The sequence below is a fragment of the Barbus barbus genome (assembly GCF_936440315.1).
Source record: "Barbus barbus genome assembly, chromosome: 39".
NCBI classification, from domain to species: domain Eukaryota; kingdom Metazoa; phylum Chordata; class Actinopteri; order Cypriniformes; family Cyprinidae; genus Barbus; species Barbus barbus.
The window spans coordinates 884096-901195 of NC_136717.1; positions in this window are offsets into that span (position 1 = coordinate 884096).

Consider the following 17100-nt stretch of genomic DNA (forward strand, 5'->3'; position numbering starts at 1 on the left):
TACAATACACAAGAACAGTAATAATATACACAATGACCTGAAGATATGTGTGTTCATTCAAAGATAGTTTTTTTTTATGAACTAATTAGAGAAGAGTCCATTTTTATGCCATAATGTCTTTCCTAAGGTTCAAAGATGGTGAGAGGGAGAACTCTCAACATGCCATTAGGTCATAAAGTTTATCTGGTCTGACTGAAGTGTCCTGGTTGTCATGGTAACCAAGGGCCTGGAGTTATTCACAGACATACTGGCACCCAGTATGTGTATTGGGTGAGGAGTCTGTGATTATTTGTTAATCTAATGACTAATTGATTTGTTAAATCTAATGAAAATTTTTTGATTGGTCCAAATGCTACATCAGCATTGAAAATAAACAAATTACAAGCATAGATAAATATAATAGAACAAAGATACAAATGAAATGAACAGTGCGTTACATTTCTCAGGTAAGTCTAATGGTGCGTTCACACCAGACGCGAATGAAGCGTTAAGCGCGAGTGATTTACATGTTAAGTCAATGCAAAGACGCGAATAGACATCCTGCGGTGTGATTCGTGCGAATGACGCGGCGCGAATTGAGCGTTTCGAACGTAAATCTGAACTTTGGCGGATATTCGCGCCGCGCTAACCAATCAGGAGCTTGCTCTAGTAGTGACGTGATTACGAGCGAGGCATAAATCAAAACAACAATAGAGGACTAAATCATCGTAGCTATATCCGGAGCTGTACTATAGACCAAAGATTACCTGTTAGATTTACCCAAAACAAATTATATCTTATGTTTATCCACTACAGAGACATCAGAGCCAGCGGCAAATGTCAGAAGGACTAGCCGAGGTTATGCTCCTCTCTTCGGGATACATGAGCACGAGCGCCCGGTGATCGCCTGGAGCTCACGGCTCCGAAATCGGCGAAGCACATTTTCAAATAGGGGCTGTTTTTATAAATAAACCGCAGATTTGAGTTTTAAACAACTACATTCTCGGCTGAAATACACACGTCCAGTGTTTCCATAGCACATAAAGGGCTGATTTTATTTGCCAAATTCTATACTCTCTGTGGCAGTCATTGTGCCCCCTGGCAGAAGCCCCGCCCATGACGCGAATTCGCGTCTGTTGTGCAGTGAATTTCACACGCGAATGAAGCGAGTAAACCCAAAATATTCACGCGTCCAACTACGCGCGATTTATTCGAGCAAGTCGCGTCCGGTGTGAACGCACCATAACAGTATTCAGGTACAGAAATTGAATAATCAAATGTAAAATAACACTGCAAAGTCTTAAGTGTAAATTAAATCTAATAAAATCTGTTAAAGCTACAAATTTTTCTCACACATTCATTTTCTTTCTCAATTGTTTACCTTCAACCTAAGCCATAAGCAACAAGCATACTTGCAGAGACATGCATTTTGACATAATTTTGCGCATGTGTGTCATTAATAGACGCAGAAGTGAATTGAATTCAGTGCTCACATGCATCTGCATGGCTCTCACTGTGTCTACATTGGACGCGAGCGGCGTGGTGCGACAAAATATATGAACCCATTATATTCAGTGATGCTGTCTGCACTGGATGCGGCGCTGCACGGCGTGACAAATCCCCGACAGTAAACTGATGCCTTGTTCTATTTATGACGTACTGACACACAGTTCAGATGATTTGCAAAGGTCACTTTGTTGTGTCCAGTGTAGACAGACTTTATTGCGGTGCGGGGCGGCGCAACACGACAGATGTCGCATCCAGTGACACGGTGTCTGTGTGTGAGCAAAGAAAATGATCAGTATAAATATTACGGTCAGCATAGGCTTTACATAGCGCACCCTGTGATGTGACTATTGCGGATGCGCACATCACGAAATCAATGCTGAAACGATATATCGTGCACCCTAATTTGGATCACCTCTCAACAGAAGAAAAACAAAGATGTGACCACAAGCAGCAAGTTTCAGGCTCTTGTGAGCCATATACAGCCCACTCTGCTGTACTGGATTTCAGTTAGTAAAAACCATATAGTAGGCAAAATAGTATGTACGAATCCTCTGTATTCATAAAAGAGTTGGCGAGAATTACCTGGGTGATGTGTACTGATTCTCGTGAGATTCAGACATGCGTATACTTAAGATGCGTTCGAATATGCCTACTTGCCTACTATATAGTAGGCGAAAACAGTATGTGAAAAATGTCCGAAACCTCAGTATTCATAAAAGTGTGTGAGCACTGAGGATGGGGAGGCCACAGCAGCATCCTGGAAATGGTATAGTGCCGTGGATGAAGCAATTGGGGGCAGACCCTCCATCACTCCACTGGCCCTTATTGCATCATCTGGCCCGGATGTTGCTGTGGCCTCATCATCCTCAGTAAGCCCAGAGACAGCGAGAGCTACAAGGAAAAGGTCAAAAGACCTGAAGAGATGAGGAGAGAGAAGCAGAGAGAGAGTGTGACGCGGCTGAGAGGGAGGGAGGAGAGACTCGAAAGAGAAGAGAGATGGTGCCGGGAAACAAGTGAGCGAGAGGAAAGGAGAGAGAAGAAGGCAAAGGAAAGGGAGGAAAGATTCCTTCGAAATTTGCATTTGGCAGATGGATTTATCCAAAGTAAATTGCAGTGCATTTATTACAGGGAAAATGACCCTGGAGCAGCCTGGAGTAAAGGGGCTTGTACAAAGAGACACTGGAGGTGGCGGCAGCGGAGATTAACCAGCAACCTTCTGCTTACCACCATCGGTGGTTTCGGTGTTCCTGTTCCTTTAGAACATGGGTCAGCAACCTATGGGACATGTGACAACAATAGAAGGGTAACTGCAGGCACATAAGCAAAATATATTTGTGTGAAGCAATCAGCTCATTTTTTTTTGTTAAATGTAGTTATTACATGATTCTTAACCCTAAGAGGGTTTCTGTATCCTGGGGAAGACAAATATTTGAGAGTCTGTGGGGAGAGGCAATGAAAGTATGGGTCTTATTTCTTGGTTTCATTTTTGAAAGGGTGTTTATTGTTAACACTTAGATCACAGGGTGTCCACGGGTCCTTAAAAACTCTTAAAATGTCTTAAATAACATTTTCCTAATAAAAGGCCTTAAAAAGTCTTAAAATGTCTTAAATTCAGATTCGATGGGTCTTAAATATTTTTGGTCACATTACCGCTAAAATATCTTCAGTCTGACGGACCTAATGACTATTTACATTAATAGTCTTTCTGTCTCTTTTTTAGAAATGTATCCTTTGTCTTCTTGTATAGCACAATGGTCAACTACTGTTGTTTTTATTTGTGCTATATAAATAAAATTAGATTTGATTTGATACTTAAAGGGGCCAAGATGACAGAACTTACTGAGAGGAAGATCATAGATCAGCACAGGGCACTGAAGTAGCTCAGCCAGGGTTCACTTGGTGCGGAACGCTCTGGAAGTTCAGAAAAGGTCCTTCCTTTGGGGGATTTGCCAGGGAAATGCTGTTGCAAGGAACATCAAATCAGAGGACCAGGTCCAGGTGGGCCATTAGGGCACAACCATCATCTGTGCCAAGGGGACCTCTGTCAGGGAATTAAACAGCTGGCAATGGAGGACTCTTGAGAGGCGATCAGGTCTAACTGAGCTTCCCAAATAATCGCAATGTGAGTGTTTAACTACTAGATGGTTGATGTATGCAACCGTCGCAGTGTTGTCCATCCAAATGAGCACATGCTTGCCCTAGGGTCACCCATAAAATACAGAATCGTCCCATATTTGAAGGTAAAATGATGCGTCCTGTATCAAATCAATACGGGACATACATGATTTTAAAGGCCAACACATATTTGAATAAACAAATAAGCATTTTGCACTGTTTATGTTACTAATAGCAATTATAATGAAACCAATTCCATAAGAAGTATTAGAGAAGCTCATTTGCATGTCTGGACCTACATTTCTTATGTGCCTGGTTGTATCTGTAAACAGGATCAAATATAATAGGCAGTGGCACAATATTTTTGCTTGTATTGTACAGTATGATGTATAACAAAAGAGGTCAGTCAATAAGTTTCTACATCCATATATCATACTGAATTTCTGAATTTCTGTTTGCTCATTGATCACAGGAGTCATCAGGAATGGTTTCAAAGGAGTCCCCTAGCAGCCAACCATTTTTTACACTTTCCTCCAGATATGCATTAATGAATATAGAATAATAATAAATGTTTTGATATTTCTGAATTAGAAACCTAATGTAAAAAAAAAAAAAAAAAAAAAGTCGTGACGTATTGTCAAGTATGGTGACCCATACTCGAAATTGGTGCTCTGCGTTTAACCCATCCAAGTGCACACACACAGCAGTGAGTAGTGAACAAATGCACGCACGCACACACACACACACACACACACACACACACACACCCGGAGCAGTGGGCAGCCATTTATGCTGCGGCGCCCGGGGAGCAGTTGGGGGTTCGGTGCCTTGCTCAAGGGCACCTCAGTCGTGGTATTGAGGGTGGAGAGAGCGCTGGACATTCACTCCCCCCACCTACAATCCCTGCCGGCCGGGGACTCGAACTCGCAACCTTTCGATTACGAGTCCGACTCTCTAACCATTAGGCCACGACTTCCCCCTTAGATTTTTAGACAAACCAGGTTGTGACATTTTTGCAATAGAAGCTACTTCACTTTGAAAATCACCTTTTGAAAAACCCTTAAGGCATTAGTCACGTGCAGTATAACCGGTAATGCTCCGTGGCACTTTTGTTGGTCTCTATAATGCTGGTTGCTGTTCCTGTGCTAACTGTAATATGTTTTGTCATCAGAATATAACATCTTCAGGGTCCTCCAAGAGTCTTTCTGCCATTAAGCATCTCCGTTCTTCATTTTCAAGTATTAATAAATGTAATGCCATGTTGGACAGCACAATTGTAAGCATTTCTTTCCTGTTAGCTTTCAAATAATTTTGAAGTTAGGACAGCTGTGGGGTTGTCCTAAATTTAAGACAGTTTTTAGTTTTTTTTGTCAAGGAGGTTTCTGTAATGGCTTTTGTCCTAAATGTGGTCCTAACTGAAATTACCATGGTTACCAAACAGATAAGATAAGATTTTAAATTTAGGATCTTTCTGTAATACGCCCCCAGAAGTTGTTTAGTTACTCACATAGACAACACAGATAAACTGATAGATTATAATTAAGGTTAGACCCTATTTATTAATTTATCATTGATATTAATCAAATAATAAATAACCATGTCATATACAATTTTGCATTTGAAAAAGTTAAAAAAATTCTAAATTATTTGGATAAAAATGGGACAAATAATTACATAATAATGTAGTCCTAATTTAACCAAATGGATGATAAAAAATCTCTTATTTGAAGAAATATCGCAGTATTGTGCTACAGTGCACATTATATCAGTTACAGTTCTGGCTCCTCCGTCTCAATACTGTACAACACCACATACAGCAGTAGAGTTACTCTGACAGGACACTGCACTTATTCAAGATCGCTAAATACATTATTTGCACACAAGCCTTGCCGGTTAAATGTTTCATTCGCTGGTCTGACGTGTGCTTTTTTTGAGCGCATACACCAGAAGCGCACTAAAACCCTGTCAAACTGAATAGGTAGCCAGTGCAGAGACTGTAAAATTGGGGTAATATGATCATATTTTCTTGGCCTGGTAAAAACTCTAGCCGCTGCATTTTGGACTATCTGTAGCTTGTTTATTGAAGATGCAGGACAACCAGCTAGCAGTGCATTACAATAGTCCAGTCTAGAGGTCATGAAAGCATTAACTAGCTTTTCTGCATCAGAAACAGGTAGCATGTTTCGAAGCTTGGCAATGTTTCTAAGATGGAAGAATGCTGTTTTTGTAACATGGGAAATATGATTTTTAAAGGACAAGTTGCTGTCTAATATAACTCCCAGATTTTTGACTTAAGAGGATGTGACAGTGCATCCGTCTAGTTGTAAATTGTAATCCAAGAGATTCTGTGTATTGTTTTTTTGGTCCAATAAGTAATATCTCTGTCTTATCTGAATTTAATAGGAGGAAATTATTGGTCATCCAATCTTTTAAATTTTTTACACAATCTATTACCTTAGATAGTTTAGAAGTTTCACCTGGTTTTGTTGAGATATATAGTTGAGTATCATCAGCATAGCAATGAAAACTAATCCCGTATTTTCTAATAATATTACCAAGAGGCAACATGTATATTGAAAATAGAAGAGGACCTAGGACTGATCCTTGTGGTACTCCATACTTTACTGGTGATAATTGAATAAATAAAAATACAACTACTGGTCAGATTTCCGAGAGGTAAACTAATGCGTTAAAATGGCAAAACATGCTGTAATTTCCTCAAATTTCTGGCGACTGTGTTTGAGAAGCACTGAAATGAATGGGCTTCAATGCTGAAACTATCAGTTGTTTGGAACTATTGGCGGCTCCATGACTTTACTGCATTCTTAAGTTCCTATGGAAGCCTATGGGAGTGTTTCTCTGTTTCTCAACAGCTCTGGTTTCCCTCAAATAACAAACACTATCCCGACTGTGATTGGTCCATCCTGGCGCTAAACGGCTGTGATTGGTCCATTCTGGCGCTAAACGGCTGTGATTGGCTCGTCCTGGCGCTAAACGGCTGTGATTGGCTCAACCTGGCACTAAACGGCTGTGATTGGCTCATCCTGGTGCTAAACGGCTGTGATTGGTCCATCCTGGGGCTAAACGGCTGTGATTGGTCCATCCTGACGCTAAACGGCTGTGATTGGCTCATCCTGGGGCTAAACGGCTGTGATTGGCTCATCCTGGGGCTAAACGGCTGTGATTGGCTCATCCTGGCGCTAAACGGCTGTGATTGGCTCGTCCTTCTGAAGTATCCTTGTATTTTGTGGAGTTGAAAGGTAATAAATCCCGAGTGTTTCCTGGAAATAAGTGACTGGATTACAGTCAAACACGGCGGCTATAGAGATGTGTTAGAGGATATCACAGGTTTGCTGCTGCTGTTCATGACCTAAAATCATAACTGGATGGCAAGACAATCAGTTTACTAGCTTTGTTCTGTTCTTTATAATTTACACACACTAAAATTCGTTTTGATATAGAATGATTCCTACATACATACATGCATACAGGGAAGTATTTCAAATACACTATTTTGTATTTAAATACATTTAAGATTAGTATTGTCACAGATCGGCCAGGCTCCCCCATCAGGCAATCACAACGATCTGCATCACCTGAATACTAATCACGAGCACCTGCACCTCATCACCACAGTCATCAAACCACCTATTTAAGCACACTCCACATTCACTCCAGCGTCCGATCTCGTACCGACTACGTGGACCCTACTCTGGCAAGACTCTAGCTGAGTATACTCAAGAATTCTACTTACCTGTTATCCTTACCTCCTGTTTCTGCTCCTTGTGTTCTCATTCTCCTTCAGATCGTCCTTCTCTGTGGTCAGTGTGCTCCAGAAGATCTCCTTGTCTGCGTCTATCCCCGTATCTGTGAATTGAGGAAATAATATCAGTGATCATCATTACCATCCTTTGAATCTTCCATATACCAAGAAACTCACCCGCTATCACTCCTGCACTGCACTCCCGATCCAACCTGTTCAATAAACTGTTATATGATTTTACTTACCTCAGTGTCCCGTCTGCATATATTACAAGTATTTTTTTATTTTCAAAATATTAAAATACTAGACTAGGCTAAATGTATTTAAATGCAAAAAGGTATTTTAAAACAAAATAGTAGGCTATTTTGTATTTCAAGTACATGTATTTGAAATACTGCCCATCCCTGCATACATATATATATGTAATATATTTTCTAAACACAACACTATCATACAATTTTTTTTTTTTTTTTTTTTTTTACCATGATTTACAGAAGACACCCACTAAAATGTCATTCAGTGTAACCATATTTATATACCAAATAAATCTTGTTAGGTATTTTAAAAACATGAATCATTTAATGCCACATTAAAAACTCTTAATTAAGGATCACAATACAGACCTCAAACAGCCTAATTTTTAAATCTATATACTTTGCCAATGTCCTTCAAACCACTAGTTTTTTATTTCCCCCATATTTAGACAGTTTATTTCTCCAAAATTGAAATATGAACGTAGACACTTTACTTGGATCTAACATGTCTTTTTATGGATATAAAATACATTTTGTAAACTTAATTTGATGTGGAAACCAAAAAGGTGAGGTCTTATATTTGAGATCTTGGGATTTGACACAGACACATTGCTAGTCGTTAGTGGTAAATTCAGAAACTCATGATAACATGATTGATTAGGAGCTGCTGAAATATAAGTTTTCTCTTTGTAACTCTACCGTCCACAGATAACAAATCTAATGCCCAATGCAGCAGCAATATTAGCACCATTATCAGTGGCAATGAAGAACATTTGTCTCTCATCTTCTGCTCAATCTGATCAAATGCACTTACCATGTTTCCAAACACTCTGTGAGGTAATATACCACAAGTCTTATGTACAGTGTCACATTTGCACTGGACCACATGTCTATCATGTCTAATAAAGACTCCTATGTTAGAATGCTGTTCATTGACTTCAGCTCGGCATTCAACACAATAATCCCACAACAGCTCATAAATAAGCTAAACCTGCTGGGCCTCAACAATTCCCTTTGTAACTGGATCCTGGACTTTCTAACTGGAAGACCTGTCAGTCAGTCCGTGTCGGCAACAACACCTCGAGCACTACAACACTGAGCACAGGTGCCCCACAAGGCTGTGTGCTCAGCCCGCTGCTCTTCACACTGCTGACCCACGACTGCACTGCCAAGTTCAGCTCCAACCACATCATCAAGTTTGCTGATGACACAACAGTGGTAGGTCTCATCAGCAACAACGATGAAACGCACTACAGAGAGGAAGTGGCACAGCTGGCTGAATGGTGTGGCACAAACAATCTGTCCCTCAATGTGGAGAAGACAAAGGAGGTTGTGATGGACTAAAGGAGAAACTCTGTTAACCACCCCCCACTGACCATTGACGGCTCAATCGTGGAGAGAGTTGGCAGCACTAAATTCCTGGGGGTGCACATCACAGAGGATCTCACCTGGACCACCAACACCATGTCACTCTCCAAAAAGGTACAACAGCGCCTACACTTTCTCCGCCAGCTGAAAAGAGCAAGTCTCCCTCCACCCATCCTCACCACATTCTACAGAGGCACCATTGAGAGTGTGCTGACCAGCTACATCACTGTCTGGTACGGGAACTGCAGTGCTGCTGACCGCAAGACCCTCCAGCGGACAGTGAACACAGCTGCAAAGATCATCGGTGCCCCTCTCCCCTCCATCCTGGACATCTTCCTTACACGATGCTCCAGCAAAACCAACAGCATCGTGAAGGACTCCACCCATCCCTCCCACAGTCTCTTCCAGCTCCTACCATCAGGAAGACGGTACCGGAGCATCAGAGCCCGCTCCGCCAGACTGCTCAACAGCTTTTACCCCCAGACTGTGAGAGCCCTGAACTAAACCACCCCGCCCCCCTCTGAAACCCCATGCAAACCCCTACCTCCTGAAACATGGACCACCCCCCACCCCAAACCTTACCACACCAAAGAAAAACTGTATGGAACTTTTATTTTTTTGTGCAATTCGAAGTGTGCTACACACAGGTGAGTGGGCCTGTACAAACCACCTGTAGTAACACACTCTCCTCTATGTGCACTATGGACACTTTACACTATGTGCACTATGGACACTTACACACACTGCTGCGTGTGCACAATCCCACAAAAGACTCAGCAATATATGTATGATTTCTTTCAAATCCTTGAGAATGTCATCCGTCACTTCGCTGTATAAATTTGGCATTGCTGTTTTGGAAATGCGTGTTTTTCCAGGCAATTCTTACTGCTTGTCAAAGTTTTGGAGCATTTTTTTAAATACTTGATACTGTCGCAATTATTTTGGAAAGCCTGCACTATTGTCACTTGTGCACTTTTAGTTTTAACACACAGTCTCATGATTCAAGGGTGTGTAAACTTTTGTGTGGGGCAGTTTCTGTAAATTCATTTATTTTGTCCTGTGGTGTTTATGTAAACATCTCTTGTGTGAAAGAGTTTATTAAACATTTCATACAATTTTTATGATCCCTGTTATTTTGTTACAATTATTACGATTATGCATATTCTGCAAGTGGTATAAAATGTGTGAGCAGAACTGAAGCTTAGAATGTTTTGACAATTTAAAGTAATTAGTTTGGTAATCTAAAATAATTTTCAGATGTAATTGATATTTGATTACCACCCATTTAAAAAGTAACTGTAAAAAAACAAGCAATTATTATCTGATCAAGCGGTTTCTTTCTTAGCTGTCATGTTCTCTTTTTTTAATAGAAAAAAAAAACTAATTAGAGATAATAGACGTTGGGAAAACAAATGTGTCGTGCGAAAGCATCACAATCAATGGCAGGACCACAACCCTTACGCAAAGAAAACATATAGCCTTATACATTACACAATGTAATATATTGTTTGTTAATATATGTTGAAAATACACTGAATAATATATTGTGTTAATTACTTAATACAGTGTAATGTATTCAATAACATTCTTTACAATATACAGATATACTTGTGATAAAATAATACTTTGTGTACAAACACACACACAAAACATCTAATTGTCTAAAAATGTCTTTTCAGTACAGTTTCTTTTATACAACAATTGTTTTCATATATGAAATGTGTAACTATGCAAACAATAAAGTGAGAGAAATGTTAATGTTCAGCTATATATTCCCATATATTTTTGTTTCATAAGCTAACATGGCCCACTTATTCATATTGTTCGTGTTCACTGTATTGCGGAGGAGCGTCTGCAGGATGGTGATGAATGGAAGAGCTGCTGACCACAGGTATCTGCAAAAAAACACGTTATATATGTGTGTATATATATATATATATATATATATATATATATATATATATACACACACACACACACACACATTCTTTTCTTTTGACTACCATTTTACTCAAAGTCCAGTTAAACTGGGGATCAAGCTTTTCTTACCTCTGAGCGGTTAAGATCATGGAAATGACTGGGCCTGAAATCAGAGGGCTGTGGTGGTAAAACCTGAGTAAACTGCACCTTTGGTATAAAAAACAAAACAAAAACACATGTAGTGTACATTCCTTCTTACTGTCAGATGCCATAAATGCAATTACACCGGCAGACAGTTTCAGTATTACAGTTTCAGTAATTTGTCAGCAAGTAGCTGAATACAAACACAGGAGGAAGAAGATAAAAGTTCCAAAAGTCTTTAATCCGACACACGGCTAGAGCTAATCCTGATGAGTCTGGACAATCAAACACAAAGAACTGAACTTAAGTAGTGGAGATAATGAGACACACACCTAAACATAATGATGAAATCAATTCAGTAAAAACTACAACAAACTAACTTGGGCAGGAACAGAAAGAGAGCCCAAACTGTGAAGGAATGTGACAGTACGCCCCCTCCTGGAAGGCGCGACCTCGCGCCGTGAAGACAAGGAGGTGAGGATGAGGTGGCACAGGGACTGTGAAAGGGGCTAGCAAAGGAATGGCACACACAAGCAGATTTTGTTTTCATCCATCCACCTCCTGAGCCTCCTCCTGCATCTTTCTGCTCATGTGTACCATTCCTTAGCTAGAGCAGAGGAGGTGGAGTGATACGAAGGATCCAGGCAGCCGCGACGGAGCGGTAGCAATGATCGTCCAAGATGTAGGTAGAGATCAGGGGCTAGTTGCACCAGCTGAGCGTACTCCCGTTTGTAAGACTAGGCTGGAAGTAAAATACACAAGTCGTGCGTAGAATTAATACACGCTGCTCCATCTAGGAGTAGTGCTACGTCTGAGACTAAATCTTATGCCTAGTCAGAGGTAGGTGTAAAGTGAAAAGTCATGATTTGCTCGAACATAATTAGTTTTTTGGATTCATGTCTGTTAGTTAATTATTACTCCAGAGCAGTTTTCCTTCTATTCACCGGTACATCAAACGTATTCCAGAATTGATTATTTTCTTCTAGACAATAAGCTACTCCCCTTAGTGTCACTAGTGGAGTATGGCAGCATTGTCATTTCAGACCATAGTCCAGTTTCACTAAAGCTCCGTTTCCCAGGTAATACATTCCCCCAACGAATGTGGCGTTTTAATTCAAGATATTTGGCAGATGACGATTTTATAAAATTCATAGATGCTCAAATTGATTTCTTTTTTGAGACAAATGAATCCCCAGAAATAAGTTATAGCATTCTATGGGATACTCTGAAAGCGTATGTGAGGGGACAAATTATTTCATATCAAGCAAGTGCAAATAAATAGAAATCTAAGCGAATTACAGAAATTGTGAATAAAATAAATAAAATTGATCAGCTACACTCAACATCTTCTGCCAAAGAATTGCATAAGGAAAGACTCCTGCTTCAAGCGGAATTTGATTCTTTGACCAGCGAACACGCAGAAGATCTTCACTTGAGGTCACGCCAGATTCATTATGAGCATGGCGAGCGAGCTGGCAGGTTTTTGTCATTTCAACTTAAACAATCTGCAGCAGCTGGTTTTATACCAGCAATCAGAAAATGCGATGGCAACATTATTACTGATCAACAGGGAATCAATGATGAGTTTAATTTTTTTTATTAAACTCTTTACAGTTCTGAGGTGAATGACACAGAACAAGTAGAGGGTTTTGTTAGTAAATTAGAAATGCCAATCCTTGGGGATTCAGATAAATCTGCTCTAGAAGGGAATATATCAGTTTTTGAGATTGATAGTACTATTAAGAAATTCAAATCTGGAAAAGCTCCAGGTCCCGATGGCTATCCGGCCGAGTTTTACAAGAAGTTTTCTGCCAAGCTAGCACCTCAGTTGTGTAAGGTATTTGAGGAGGCCCGTATTTCTCCCCCTATCCATGACACAGGCTGTCATATCGGTTCTTCTTAAAAAGGATAAGGATCCACTTAAGTGTGAATCATATCGTCCGATCAGTTTACTTTGCTGTGATTATAAGATCCTGGCTAAAGTGCTGGCAATCAGAATTGAGCCAGTCATGAGAAAGGTAATTCATCCGGATCAAACTGGTTTTATTGCTGGGAGGCAATTATCGCACAATCTTCGTCGCCTATTTAATGTTATCTATTCACCCAAAAACAATACTAATCCAGAGATCTTAATATCTTTAGATGCTCACAAAGCATTCGATAGAATTGAATATGTCCATTTATCAGCAACACTTAGAAGGTTTGGCTTTGGCCCCGTATTTTGTTCTTGGATCAAAATTCTATATACTAGGCCTCAAGCATCCATTCTTGTCTAATCAAGATTCCTCTATACCAAAAGCCCTCACAATTATTTCAGATTTTGGAAACATTTCGGGATACAAAATTAACTTGGCAAAGAGTCTTCTTTTCCCTATCAATCAAAGAGCACAACAAATGTCTTTTCAATCTGTCCCATTCTCAGTAAGCTTTGATAAATTTCTATATCTAGGCGTGAGTGTAACACGGAGATATAAGGATCTGTTCAATGGTAATTTTAAAACAGCACTGGACAAAGCCAAGCAAGACATGGTGCGGTGGTCAACCCTTCCTTTATCTTTGGCTGGGAAGATTAACTCCATTAAAATGACAATATTACCAAGATTCTTGTTCCTATTTCAGACCGTGCCTGTTTTCATTCCCAAATCATTTTTCAAAGATCTGAATAGTTGCATCTCCATGTTTCTTTGGGATAAAAAAATTCCTCGCATAAGAAAAGAATATCTGGAAAGGAAGAAGGAAGAGGGTGGATTGGCAATGGCAAATTTTTTGTATTACTACAGGGTGTAACAGCACGACCAGGCTCTCCGCCCACTCAACTTCCACGATCAGCCTCACCTGTGTTCTAAACCACTCACACCTGCACCTCGTCACCACCATCATCAAGAGCACTATAAAGACACTCACCACTATCGCTGCAGCGTCCGATCTCGTTAATTCAACGTGGACTCCGCTTCGACGCACAACCAGTCGATGAGTATACCTTCTATCAACTTACCTCTTAGACTAACCTTCTGTTCTCCGTCCCGTTCTCTCCACTGTCCGCAGACGCATCTCTGCTGGGAATCACCCTCATCCGACGCCGGCTCTCTTCACCAGTCTCGCTCCAGCAACCTGAGAAGCATAAGGACACTTTCAGTACAATTGCCTGACTCTCATTCTCCAAGCCTCAAGATCTCTTGCTCACCTCTCTTCACGATCACCTGCACCTTTGCTGTGGAAATAAATTCACTGTGTTATCACTTACCTTTGTGTCCGACTGCTTCCATAACAGAAGATCGGACCAACCCGCTTCCACCATGAGCACTCCCGACCCATTTCAAGAGTTAGTGGACACCCTGAAGAGACTCCTTACCCAATCTGCACCCCCGGCGTCACCTCCCGCTCCACCGAATCCACCAGCCATCACTTCTTCTACGCCTGTGTTGTTCGCCAGTCCCATGGCCACTCCAGCGCCCTACTCTGGTAAACCGGAGGAATGCAATGGCTTCATTATGCAATGTTCACTCATAATCGATCTTCACCCTCAGATGTTTATAACCGAACACTCCAAGATCGCCTTTGTCGTCACATCCCTCACCGGTCCAGCGCTGAAGTGGGCAGAGACGATTATGAGCCAAGCCGGTCCCGCAACCCATTCATTCACCCAGTTTATCTCTCATTTTCGTGAGGTTTTTGGTCTGTCTCCAGGAGATTCCACCGTGGGCGAACAGCTGTATCGGTTGCGACAGGGCTCCTCAACTGTCCACGAGTACTCTCTCAAGTTTCGCACCCTCGCGGCGGCGAGCGGATGGAACGAGCCCTCACTCCTGACCACATTCCGCCAAGGTTTGAACCCCTCAGTGCGCTTACATCTTGCGGCATATGACGACAACTGCGGCCTTGAGAAGTTCATCCAAGCAGCGATACGATGCTCTAACAGGATGCAAGCCTGCTCTGCTGAAACCCACGATTCCCTTTTCCCCAGCTCTCCTTCCTTCTCACAATCACCCAACAGAGATTCACCTGAACCTATGCTCACAGACTCATTCCACCTCACTCCTTCTGAAAGGCGAAGGCGTTTGCAGCATGGATTATGTTTGTATTGTGGAGACAACACCCATCGCATCCAGGAATGTAACATCCGCCCTTCAAGGCTGATGGTGAGTGGCATGAGACCCAACTTCCCGAAGATGAAGCCCCTTACCACTCGTGTCCAACTAATCATAGGTACATATTCCCTATCAGTTACCGCCCTCCTGGACTCCGGCTCCGCGGGGAACTTCATCTCGGGACCCCTCTACAAACAGCTCCAGCTCCAGACCACCGCCACCGAAACCTCTTACCAGATCCAGACCATAACAGGTAAATCCCTGTCACCTCGTCTTGTCAATCGCTGTGTTGGTCCCTTACAGATGCGAGTGGGGTTACTTCACCTAGAAGAGATTCACCTCCTTATCCTCGAAGAATCCCGTATTGACGTCATCTTGGGCCTCCCTTGGTTCGTCCGACATAACCCAGTCTTGTCCTGGCACACTGGTGAGATATTAAAATGGGGCGATTGCTGTTTCCCGCGATGTTTTCCTCAACTGCCTCAACCCACGCCTAAGACCCCAACGTCTGTACCTCTCTATGCCACCACCATCGAGAGCCCTGTCGCCCTGCAGTCTGTGGATATCCCTGTTGAATACAGGCACTTCAGTGACGTCTTCTGCCCAAAGAGAGCCTCCCAACTACCTCCGCACCGGCCATGGGACTGTGCTATTGATCTGCTACCGGGTGAGTCAGTACCGCGGGGCAGGATTTATCCGCTATCTCTCCCGGAACAGAAGGCCATGGAGGAGTACATTGAGGAGGCGTTACAACAAGGTTACATCACTCCATCTACCTCCCCTGCTGCTTCCAGTTTTTTCTTCGTGGCCAAGAAGGATGGTGGCCTACGTCCGTGTATAGACTACCGAAAGCTCAACGACATTACCATCAAATATCGGTACCCCCCTTCCTCTTGTCCCTGCTGCCTTAGAACAACTCCGCGGCGCCACCATTTTCACCAAACTGGACCTCCGCAGCGCCTATAATCTCATTCGAATCCGAGAGGGGGACGAATGGAAAACTGCTTTTGTCACGCCCACTGGGCATTATGAATATAGGGTTATGCCCTATGGGCTCGTCAACGCCCCCTCTGTCTTCCAAGGGTTCATGAATGAGGTGCTCCGAGAGTACCTTCACCGATTTGTCATCGTCTATATTGACGACATTTTGATTTACTCTCGGAGCCAGGCCGAACATCGCCAACACGTTGCGGAGGTCCTACAACAACTCCGGAATTACCAGCTCTACCTCAAGGCGGAGAAGTGCACCTTTCATCAACGCAGCATTCAGTTTCTTGGATACCTCATAGATAGTGGTGGCGTCCGCATGGACGAGAGGAAGGTGGAAGCCATCACCTCTTGGCCACAACCCTGCACGATCAAAGAACTCCAGCGATTTCTAGGATTCTCAAATTTCTATCGCCGCTTCATCGCCCATTACAGCACCATTACTAGCCCTCTCACCGACCTGCTCAAAGGAGGAACCAAGACCCTAGCGTGGAACGCCAACGCTACAACAGCCTTCCTGAATTTAAAAAGGGCCTTCACTACCGCACCTCTCCTGGTCCATCCTGATCCGAAGCTGCCCTTCGTAGTGGAAGTTGATGCATCCACCACAGGTGTAGGTGCGGTTTTGTCTCAGCAGCAGGGGACGCCTCCCAAGCTCCATCCATGTGCCTTCTTCTCACGAAAACTCAGCCCGGCGGAAAGAAATTATGATATCGGGAACAGGGAATTACTAGCCATCAAACTCGCCCTGGAGGAGTGGAGGCATTGGTTGGAGGGGGCCTTACATCCCTTTCTTGTGCTTACCGACCACAAAAATCTTCAATATTTACGTGACGCCAAACGGCTGAATCCTCGCCAAGCCAGATGGGCTTTGTTCTTTACCCGTTTTAACTTCAAGATCTCATATCATCCTGGATCCCGAAACTTGAAAGCAGATGCCTTATCACGAATCCATAACCCAGAGGAAGATACAGAA